The sequence below is a fragment of the Cervus canadensis genome, chromosome 15, assembly GCF_019320065.1.
Source record: "Cervus canadensis isolate Bull #8, Minnesota chromosome 15, ASM1932006v1, whole genome shotgun sequence".
NCBI lineage: Eukaryota > Metazoa > Chordata > Mammalia > Artiodactyla > Cervidae > Cervus > Cervus canadensis.
This window is the reverse complement of record NC_057400.1, coordinates 73306145-73318334: the sequence shown is the minus strand read 5'-3', so window position 1 is coordinate 73318334 and position 12190 is coordinate 73306145.

Genomic DNA, 12190 nt, shown 5'->3' with positions numbered 1-12190 from the left:
GTAATAATGCTGCTGTGAACATGGGTGTGCAGATACCTCTTTGGAATAATATCTTCATTTCCTTCATTGCTGAATCATATGGTGATTCTATTTTTAATTTTTTAGGAACCCGAATACTGTTTTCCATAATGGCTGCACCAATTTCCAGTCCCACCAACAGCACTCACAGGTTTCTTTCTCCCCACATCCTGACCAGTATTTACCTCTTGTCTTTTTGATTAGAGCCATTCTAACAGTTGATATGATATCTCATATCAACACAACAGTTGAGGTGATATCTCATTGTGGTTTTGATTTGCATTTCCCTGAAGATTAGCAATGTTGAGAAACTTTTCATGTACCTGTTGGCTTTCATATATCATCTTTAGAAAAGTATCTATGTTGGTCCTTTGCCTATTTTTCAATTGGATTATTTGGTGATTTTTTTTTTTTGCTATTGAATTGTATGAGTTCTTTATATAATTTGGATATTAATCCCTTATCTGATATATAATTTAAAAATACGATTTTCCCCCTTCTGTGGGTTGCCTTTTCATCTTGTTGATTTTCTCTTTGGTGGCACAGAGCTCTTTAGTTTGATGTAGTCCCACTTGTTTGCTTTTAATTTTGCTTTGAGTGTCATATCCAAAAATTCATTCTGAAGATCCATGTCAAGGAACTTTTTTCTTGTGCTTTTTCTAGGAGCTTTATGATTTCTGATCTTACATTTGGAAATTCTCAATGGAGAAGATACTCTCTTTAATAGATGGTGCTGGGAAAATTTAATTTACACATGTTAAAGAATGAGACTAAACCTCTATTTTAACCACTTATAATGTGAAATGGATTAAACACATACACTTTAAACGTGTCAACAAATCTAAGAGTAATCAGCTCTGCACCCTGTCACCAGATACCATAAGGACCTTAAGAGTGCTTTGGCTCTGCTCGCCCCCTTCTGCTTCACTTATTTACTTATTGCCTCTTATCCCTCTATCCCAGTAGGTTTCCTGGATCTTGCTGTACTCACAGCAATGAGAACAGTTCCTGGTACATAGTTGGAGTGCAGTAGAATATTTTATTTATTTATATTTTAAAATTTACTTTTAATTGGAGGATAATTGCTCTACAATGTTGAGTTGGCCTTTCCAATGCAACAATTTGAATCAGTCGTGAGCATACATATGTCCCCTCCCCCCTGAATCTCCCCCTACCCCATCCCACCCATCCAGGTTGTCCCAGAGTGCCAGACTGAGTTTGCTGTGTTACACAGCAACTTCTCATTAGCTGTCTCTTTTACAAATGGTAATGTGTATGTTTCAGCGCTACTCTTTCCGTTCACTCCACCTTCTCCTTTCCCCACGGTGTCCACAAGTCTGTTCCATGTGTCTGTGTCCCTACTCCTGCTGTGCAAATAGGTTCATCAGTACCATTTTTCTAGATTCCATGTATTTGCATTAAAATGCGATATTTTTCTCTTTCTGACTTACTTTACTCTGTATAACAGGCTTCAGTAGAACATTTTGTATTTCTCATGTTATTCACCATTGTTGTTATTGTTTTATAGTCTTATTGAGTAGCTGGTACTTTTTCTTTTCGTTAAGAACATAGTGAGAAATTTTTAATGAAAAGAAAAGCATTCTCTCCCAAACTAGGGTAAGACATATGCTTTGATGAGTCATTTCATTGGGTCCCAAGGTTATTGCATCTTAGAGTTTTGGTTTCTTCACTTCAGAAAGCAGCTGACATTCAGGCCCCTTCAAGGATTCTACAGGCTGGGAAGAGTGTATGGTTTGCCAGTCCACTATGGGAGGATGAACCTTCAGTGTTCATGCCAGGGACTGTGGGACAGGACTTCCCGTTCTCCCTCTCTTTCTCCCATCATCATCCCCTGGTGCTGTTGGCTCCTTCCTGTGAGCATACACATGTGCTGTGTTCTCCCATCTGGGAAGCAGCCCTCCCTGATGCTGTATCTTGCTCTAGATCCCGCCTGAGATGGGGCATGCTTCCAGCTGCAGCTTGCAGGGCTGCGAATGGGTTGGCTGCATGACTGGGTGTTAGGCTTTCTCTCTTTGCTCTTCAGTGATCTGAGGCTGCTCCGTATGAAGCTTGTGTTCCTGAAGCCAGGAGGGATCACAGCTGGGGAAAGGCCTGGGCTTCTTGGGCCATTTGTCATCCTTGGAAGAGTCAGGGGAGCTGGAGTATGTCCTCACATGGTCCCCAGACAAGATACTTTCACTGCTGCTGCCAGATCTCTGGGGTCTGTTGGGAGGTGGGCTCACCTCCCAAGCACAGAGGGCCTTTGTGGGGAAGCCTAAGGATGCATTGAGGGACTTCGAGTCCTAGGTGGCCTAAGATTGGAAGAGCAACAATAGGAGGGGACATCAAACCCCAGGACAGTGATAGACAGACCTTGGAAATAGGCTGTGGACAGCTCTTGTTCTGTTGACCAATCACTGCTTCAGGTGAGGGCTCATCTTGCTGTCACCAAGGCTCCAGCTGCCAGGGCTTCACGTGGATTCCCTCAGCTCAGCAGACTCAAAAAGATGGGGGCCTCTCTTCTAAGCAATGGGCATCCACAATAGGAACAGCTCCCCTGGAGGCCACCTGACCCTGACGCAGAGCAACGGGATAACCCTGGCCCTCAGTAGGCATGCCCAGTGAGCCATGCTCAGCCTCTTTGAATCTCACTTCCTCCCCCGTCCCGTATGGACACCGCCTCCTCAAAGCCAGGACGATTAAGAAAAGCATGTGTGCAAAGAGTTGGGGGGAGGGGCTGTTGCATGGTGAATACTTTCTAAGGGTTGTTCTCTCCTTGTTGTTGTCACCATTTTTGCTTGTGATCTTAGCTGAGTGAAGCCTTGTGCTGATCATTTTTTGAGCAGGGTTAATCCACATTCTCCTAACTTCCCAGGGCTATTAAGAGAAACAAGTCCAAGGGTAGACTTGAAAAATGGTTAATCCAGGCCCAAGGCCCAGGCCGAGGTCCAGGCCCAGCATCTCCAGTTTGGACCCAAACCCACCAGGCTGAGCAAGATTTCTGCTCTTCTACTTTCTGAGCCCTTGAAATCCACTGTGCTCTTTACTGGATAACAGCATCTGGCTGCTAAGAGTCAGCACATGTGTCACCTCCCCTCTCCCCCCAACAAAATCAAATGAGGCCCTTCCTCATGAACCCCCTGTCCCAGTCCTAACAGCCTCCTCTACCCCAGAACTCATCACTCTCTGCTTTGCCTCCTTGTCTGTCCTCCTAAGCAAGACCAGGGTCCAGCTCAGACCCAAGTCTTTGGATGTAGTGTAGGTCTGATCAGAGTCAGTATCAGACTGACTCTGACCTCTTAGAGTCAGTATCAGAAACAGTTCTGATCATGATAAGGAATAATAATGAACCCAACATGAAGCCCATTTAATTTTCAATATTAGAGGCTTTTTAAACAAATGGGTGTGTGAACAGACTAATGGGGTAGTAGATGAGCTAGGACTGGCAGCCAGCTCAGGGAGGGAAAGCAGAATCCATGGGCTTATAGCTGGCAGGCCCTCTTTGGGTGTGAAGATGCCCTGGGGATTTCAAGTTCTCAGTTACTCTGGTGTATAACCTGGGGCAATCCCCAAAGAAGCCCAAGCCCTGAGTAGAAGGCGGACTTCTGGGCTCACACTCAAACTCTTGTCCCATGTCCTGCTTTGGGCTCACTGCTCTCACCCTTCTTGGGGCTCCTCTCTGTAAGCAGTGAAAGTCTAATGTTGAAAATTAAATGGGTTCCATGTTGGGTTCATTGTTATTCCTTTTTTGTTTTCATTATTATTCCTTATCATGATCAGAGCTATTTCTGACACTAACTCTAACTCTTCTTCACCCATTCATCCTGCACCTGACTCATTTGATTGGTCTTTGTACCCAACCGCTTCTACCAAACCTCACCTTGAGCCCCCTTGTTCTCAAACCAAGGCTCCCTGTCCTTTTAGGAACATCACACCAAGTGATCAGCTTCCTGGGACCCATCCCCATTGTTGGCTCCTGGCATCCCACCCGCCCGCCTTTTGCCTTTCCCCCTTTTCCTCTCAGACTCTAAGAGTCTGTGCCTGTGTGACCCTAAAGCTCACCCATTGTCATGACCCCAGCATCACTGTGCCTGTGCTTGTGGGTCACAAATCAGAGGCTACTCCTCACTTCTCAAACTTAACATGCCCCAAACTTAACTGCTAATTTTTCCCTTGAGATCTGTCTCCTTCTGTTTTTTATTTTTATTTTTTTCAGTTCTATAGATGGCACTTCTATCTACACAGCTCCTCAATTCTGACTCCTAAAATTGGCATTAGTTCCTCTTACCCTCTACAGTTGAAGAATTGATGTTTTGAACTGTGGTGTTGGAGAAGACTGTTGAGAGTCCCTTGGACTGCAAGGAGATCCAACCAGTCCATCCTAAGGGAGATCAGTCCTGGGTGTTCATTGGAAGGACTGATGTTGAAGCTGAAACTCCAATACTTTGGCCACCTGATGCTAAGAGCTGACTCATTTGAAAAGACCCTGATGCTGGGAAAGATTGAGGGCAGGAGGAGAAGGGGATGGCAGAGGATGAGATGGTTGGATGGCATCACCGACTCAATGGACATGAGTTTGGGTGGACTCCGGGAGTTGGTGATGGACAGGGAGGCCTGGTGTGCTGCGGTTCATGGGGTCTCAGTCGGACATGACTGAGCAACTGAACTGAGCTGAACTGAACCCTCTACAGTTGACCCACCAGCAAATCCCACTGACTCTGCCTTCACCCGGGCCCCAGATCTGTCCACATATTCCATTACTGTCTGGGCTTCCCCAAGAGGTGTAAGCTCAAGTTGTTAAACAGATACCTGAATCTCATTTCATCTACCAAGGAAGTCTGTGAAATAGGAAGGGTAAGGATTACTATCTTCATATTAGAAACTGGGGCACAGAGAGACCTGGGACCAGGATCCTGCCTCAAGCCAGACTCTCTGTTCCTTCTGCATGTTGCCACCACCTTCCTGGTCATGGGTCAGCACAGGCACAACCTCAGCCCAGAGATCAAATTCAGACCCCACCGTCCCTGTATTCTTAAAGCCTGTGAGACTTTAACTGTTGTTTCCCAGTCCCTCTGATTGTGTTTCAGGAATATTTGTCACTGTTTTACAGGGGCTGTTGCAGAGATTAAGGGAATGAATATGCAGAATGCCCTTAGCTCTGTCTGCACACTGACCGCCAGAGTAGGGTGTTTATCACCATGGTTGCTGTCTGCTGTAGAGTTTGGCACTAGGCTTCTTGGTAGAGCTGTTTGCACCTGCTGGCTTGTTTCACTTCCCTTTCACTCCTCAGCCCGTCTCTGCTAGGAGTTGCTCCTGGGGTCATCAGGAGTGGCTGTGGCTATTGGTCCTGAACATGGTCCTTGCATCTTATCTTGCATCTTACTTCACAGAGCACTCAGCTCCCTTCCTCCTGAGGCAGCCCCTCCTCTTGATGGCCAGGACACTCCCAGCTTTTCTGCACCCATCCCTCTCCCCAACCCTTTCTCCTTTGCTGGCTTCCCCTGCTTCGCTGGACTCTAAGGTCTGGTCTCTATTCCCTAGGCTCTCAGTCTTCCTGGCTCAGGGTCAGTTCTTCTGAGAGATCTCATCCACCGATATAGTAGTGCCTGCCAGCCATTCATGACCTATCAACAGCCAGCTCTCCCTTCTGCCCAGGCTGTCTCTCTAAGCCCCAATTCTGACATTACGGCTGGCTGACACCTCCTCATGGGGTCATCGATGCCATGCCAGCACTGAGTGTGTTTCAACCCAGCTGGACTTTTCCGTGAATCTGGTACTTAATCTTCCTCCAGGCTCAGGGCAGTGCCCACCCCTGCCACCCCACCTGCCCAGGCAAACCCTTTCTAATCTGTTCCCTCTACTTCTGCCCCCCATCACCTCCTGTGCTGTTTGCCTGCTTCATGGTTCTTAGACTATCCACTTTCCCTATCTCTCCAGACATCCCTCTAGTCCAAACATGTAATTTCTCACCTGGATGGATGACTTTGCCACTACAATCCATTCTCCACAAAGCAGCTTATTTGAGCCTTTAAAAACTCTCCTTGGATCATGTCACTTTGGCACTTAGAACTCTTCAATCTTTTCCAATAGCTCTGTTGATAAAATTCCTGATCTGTGGTGTGTTTTCTCACAGTGGAGCCCTGGGTCCCAGAGTTCACACATCACTGGCCTCTTTCTGCTTCTTAAAAGCCCTGTGCTACCCATTTCTCCAGGCCTTTGTCTGGCTAGCTGGGCCTCACCATCCTGTGCTTCCCAAGGTCACGTGCTAGGCTCTCAGACTAGGTCAGGGATCCACGTCTCTGAAGCGTGTCCATGACACCTTAAATAGCTGTACTTGTGGTTTTGTTATTTGCATGAGGCCACATCCTCTAGTCTCCTGGTTTTAAATCCCATGGAAACACTGGTGTTTCCCACATTACCCTCTCCTCTGGGTTCTCAGCCTGGGTATCTGTCCACTTATTTGAAATCTCCATGGGGACGTCCAGCAGATACCTCAACAGGGAACATGTCTGAAAACCAAGTTCCCAATCCCACCTGTTCCAGACCTGCCTCTCCCGCAGTGTCCAGGGCAGCCCTTCAAGTGTGGCCCACCCCTGACATTGCTCCCACTCACACAATTGGATTCATTTATTGCCTGTTGGCTCTACCTCAAAGCACATCCAAATTCCAGCACATTTCACACCAGCAGATAATCCTTTTTTTTTTTGATAATCCTTTTTTCAATATGCCATTGTGTGGATTCAGTGTTTGTGTCTTCTTCAAATTCACATGTTGAAGTTCTTACCCACAACTTGACAATGTTTGCAGGTGGGGCCTCTGGGAGGTAATTAGGCCATGAGGGTGGAGTCCCCGGGACAGGATGAGTGTCATTTTAGAAGAGAAAGAGACACACATCTCTCTCTCTGCATGCATTCACCATAAAAGGCCGTATGAGGTCATGGAAGAGAGACTTCATAGTGAACTGGACCACGTTGGCTCCCTAATTTTGGACTTCCATTCTCCAGAACCATGGGGAACAGTCTGTTGTTTAAATCATCCACGTCTATGGTGAAAAAAAAAGCACAACCTAAAAGTTGAGAATTATGTTTTTTTTTTTTTTTTTTGAGAATTATGTTTTATTTGGTGAACAAAATGGAGAATTTAAGCCCAGGATGCTGACACTCAGATGCTGTAAGGGACCTCTCTGAAGAGGCAAAGGAGGAGCCAGCATTTATAGGAGTTTTTGCAACAAAGACCAGGTAGTTGGAACATCAAAAGATTACTGTTAATTAAGGAAAACCAGATGTCTCATGTTAATGAACTTAGCACCTTTTTTTTTTTGGTGCTATGGGAAGATGCCAGAGTCAGAGCTCACTGAAGTCACTCCTTTGATGAGTGCCTCAGCTCTATGGGGCCAGCATCCTCTGCTTTCTCATCCTGAGTCTCCTCAGGATGCAACGTTGGGAGGGGGGCTGGCTGCAGAGGCTGACTGTGAAATGGTGAGCATATTGTTTCTGTCCTGGGTTCCCTCAGGGCTCACTGTTGGATTGGCTGTAATGGGATGGTTCATGGATGCAACATCCTTTGTTTACTGATATGGCAGATTATATTTTTTCATTGATGCTGTTATGGCAACTCTAACTGACATCCTCTTCTGGGTGACAAAATTATGTTCAGTAATAATCACAAAACAAAACAAGTAATAAGGTCCAGAAAAGACTGCAAATTTTCTCAAACGGAACTCTGTGTTTACGTTGATTGCACACTTGCGTGCTAAGTCCCTTCAGTCGTGTCTGACTCTTTGTGACACTATGGACTGTAGCCTGCCTAGCTCCTCTGTCCATGGGATTTTCCAAGCAAGAATCCTGGTGTAGATGGCCATTTCCTCCTTTAGGGGAGCTTCCTGATCCATCAAGCCCATGTCTCTTGTGTCTCCTGCATTAGGAGGCGGGTTCTTTACCACCAGTGCCTCCTGGGAAGTGCATGTGTATATCGTGATACCAATAAGAAACTAATGAATTTCAGTAAAATAGAGTCAGCCAACAGAGGTACTGTTCAGGCAACTGCTGCAAGATATCACTGATGTAATATTTTATTTCCTTTATTAGTTCTTTGGCTTTAAAATGATGACTTAACCATTATAAAAGGCTAAATTTCAGTTAAAAATATTGTTTACCATCAGTCATAGTTCACATATGAATTAGAATATTTTCTTGCAAAACAAAAATGTCACATTTCACAGTCTGTACTATTTTACTTCAAATTTTAAACACATACACACACACACAAAATATCCCAAGTGGTCACATGAAATGACAGAGTTGAAGGAACTCACATTCTGTTGCCTTGCCTTCGTAATTGCTGTGCTGTCAAAATTTGTTTCAACTCCAGCCTTTAAATGCAAGATCTAGAGACCTGACCTGAGCCCTAAGTGAGCTTATGTGGTTCAGAGCCACAGGAACTTGGGCGTGACTTGATCCTGGAAGAGGGCGGCAGTCAACTTTACAAGTGACAGTTCTCTGAATTAACATCCACATAGAACACATTGTTGACCCAATGTGCAGATTTGAAGTTTATAGATGTATTAATAAAATTCAATAGTATTTGCAGCCATTCTTTAAAAATTAGACAAAATATTTTTGAAGGAGGACTATTTTTTCAGTGATCACATTTAGAATTTTCCATTCTTAGATGTTAAATTCTCTCAGGGCAATGCACCCCTCTTGCCTTACTTGGGGCCGACTGCTCCCACACCCTACCTTAGCACCTGCCTGCAGGACCAGACCCTTTCCCACCGTCCTCCCTGCCACCATGGTCCCAGCCGTGATCTCTCATCTGGCTCCTGTCATTGTCACTGCATAGGCTGAACCGGGTCACCCTCCCCCACAGAATCCACACGTGGCAGTCCCAGACTCAGGACTGCAGAATGTGACTGTATTTGGAGATGGAGACTTTGAACACGTAAGGTGAAATGAAGTCCCTGGGAGGTGGGCCTTAACCTCGCACGACTGGAGAATGAATAAGAGGCGGTTAGGAGACACACATGTGCGGAAGGACAGCCTCGTGGCGACACGAGAGAAGATGGCATCTCTGGGTTTGCTATGGCAGCTGGGAGGACCACTGTGTTCACCTAAGAGCATCAAGTGCTTCTGTCTTCACCCCTTGCAGTCCTTTCCCATCACAGCAGCAAAGAGGTCCTCCAGGTTAGACCATGTCCTGCCTCTGCTCAGCCCCTCCAGCTCCGCCTTTCCCAGGCCCTCTCTCCCAGGGGCCCCACCTCCCCCTCTCCCTGCTGGCTCCTGGAGCCTCTGCTCTTTGCTGGTCACTCTGCCTCCTCCTCGGATGAGGGTCCGCATGCAGCTCCACCACGTCCTTCCCTTCTAAACAGCCCCCTCCTCAAGAGGCCTCTCAAACTTCACCCCCTGCCCCCACCCTGTACTTCCTCTCCTGCTCTATCCCTCCTGCCTAGCACACAGTCTCACGTTCCACCTGTGCATCTCACCTGACAGAAGGAGGCCTCCGGTCCTGAATCCCAGCACCTAGGAAAGAGCGCGCACAGGGCAGGTGACCAGTAACCACTCATGGGCGGAAAGGATAAATACATGAAAGCATGTTGGGCCCCTGGCACCCCCTTCTGCCAGAGCAGGGAACAGGCCTGACTGACAATAGCCCCATCCTGGGGGCCTAGGCTAGTAGCTGGCACATGTAAATTTGAATTCAAATGCGCCAGTTCCCTTGATTTCACCACACTCTCTGAGCAGACTTAAAAATACAGCTAAGACTGCAGAATTAGTCCCCCAGGGCTTGGCTCTTTCAACCAGGAAGTGAAATGGAATTTCAGAGCAGGGTTGAAAGTAAGAGACTTGAAAGGTTTTGGCAGGGATGCAGGGTTAGAGGAAGTTTCTGGAAGTTAATTCATCCACAAAACCATCTATTATGCCTGAAACCAGACACAAGGATTTGGGGGAGGGGGCCAACTAAGCCACTGCACATTTGAAGCCTGGGGAAAAGCCCACACCCTTCATTGATTCATCAGCCACCCTCCCCAGCCTTGGGATTGGAGACAGGATTCTATCAAGAACAGGTGTCTTCCTCCAGCCCAGGGTCCTTCTCTGTGAGTAATCCCGAAACTTGACCTCTTCATGGGGGACTCCCACCCCTCCTGAGAAGGGACCTGGATCTTCATCTCTTCTGGGTTTAGCTGCCAGTGGCCTGGAAAAGCTCCTTGGAGAAGTTATGGCTTTCAAAACTGTCAGTTAAGGCTTCCCGGGAAGGGCTTTGAAGTCTGACGTGCCAGCTCCTTCCTCGGGCAAGGATGGTCTAGTTGTTTCCTCCTGCGCCTCAGTTTGCTTACCTATAAGCAGAGGAGGGCCACGTGCACCTGGCAGGTGCCTGTGAGAGTCCAGAGCAGTGTAGAGAAGCAGCTCTCCTGGGGTAAGCTAATGCCATGAAGCAGGAAGACCTAGGAAAGCACCAAGGGGAGGCAAGCCCAAAGGCTGCAGCCCTGGAGTCCAGGCAGGACCCTGAACACAGAGAAAGAGGCATGGCCACTCGCCCTGCGACCAGCAGCTGTGCCGGAGGCCCCCCAGTCGGGGACGGCACCACGCGCTGAGGTCCCCATGGCAAGTGCACTGGCCATCAAGGCCATCAAGCACAGGGCCTTGAGAGCAGCCAGCCCGCGGCAGCCAATCGCAGGGATGGGGGAACTGTGTGACTGCCAGCCCCTCCCCTCCTGGAGCTGGGATCACTCTCCTCACCAGGGGCATCTGTTTCACCAGGCAGTTTGTCTATTCCAGGCCAAGTGCTCATTATCAAATCACATGGTATGAAGTCCCTGGGAGGTCGAGGAAGTCGCTGAGCGAATGGGATTCATCCAAGAACCACCTTCTTTAAAACAGTATCAGGTCTCCTCTCCTTAATTGCAAAGCCATTGCTGAGGGAAGGAAAAAAGGGAGACATTTTTTTTCTTGGGGCAAAATCCACTGGAAATGAAGAGATTCATTCTCTCTTCCTGGTGATGGGGTGCTCACAGGAATGTGCAAACTCGAAAGTGAAAGTCGTTCAGTTGTGTCCGACTCCTTGTGACACCGTGGAGTCTATGCGAAACTCGAAGGGGACCACAAGTGGTTCTGAATTGTTTTAGCTGCACTTGACCATCAGCATGGTCTGTTCAAGCCTGAGAAATCCTGACGATGTCCAATCCAGGCCACAGTGATGTGGTGGAGGCCTCTGGGGCAAGGACCTCAGAGTGCCACTAGGGAATCTCGATTGGCCTGTCCGAAGTTTAGCACAGAAGTCCTGCTCAGTCTAGAGGAGTCTGGCCCCTGCACCGCTGCACACTGACCCATCAGCCCCACTGCTGCCAACGACATGCCCTCTGACCCTGCCACACCTGTGCCCTCCCTGACCAGGGAGGAGGTCAGGGGCTGGGGTTTCAGGGGACAGCGTCAGGTGGCCAGTGGTGAGGTCAGTTGTGCCCTGGACCCCGGAGTGTTACCTGTGCATGGCGAGCTGGCAGCCCAGGGTTAAATGGCATCCCCGCTGACCAGTAGGCAGGGGTGCAACCTCAGGGAGCGAAGCCACTTCTCCTGAGGCTTGGGGCACAGGAAGCTCTTCCAAATCCTTGGGAGAAAAGCTGCCATGCCATTGTTTTCTGCATTAAGGAATTATTTAGTCTATCTCTTCTGTTACTGGCCAGGCCTTGTGCCAGGGGCTGGGAAATATTGACACATAAAATGTTCTCATCCTGGGTTGAGCGGTTCAGGTCAGTGTGAGGGGTGTCCCCTTAGCAAAAAGGACTCTGTGAGGTTTGACTCACACTGTGTGGTGTGTCTTGAGGCAGCCACCCCCCAATTTTCCATATCCTCAGATGTCACAGTGAGATGAGAGATGTTAACGAAGGGGAAATTTCGTACCTGGAAAGCAATGGTGCATCCTTCATTTATTAACAGGAAAGAGACTGGACACAAAAATCTTGTTAACTGCTTTGAAGTGCTAGAAACAGAGATCTCTTTTTGTAGAGAAACATTTCAATGTGTATTTTGAAAAATTCTAGGTGAAAATTAAAGCAAATCTTATTTAAAAACCCCACAACTTTTATCAGTTATGAATACATGGGGTTTGAAGAGTCTAACAGCCCAACTAGTTTTGTTATGCAAAACAGCAGTCTCCTTGCTCCACATCATAGTTTTCT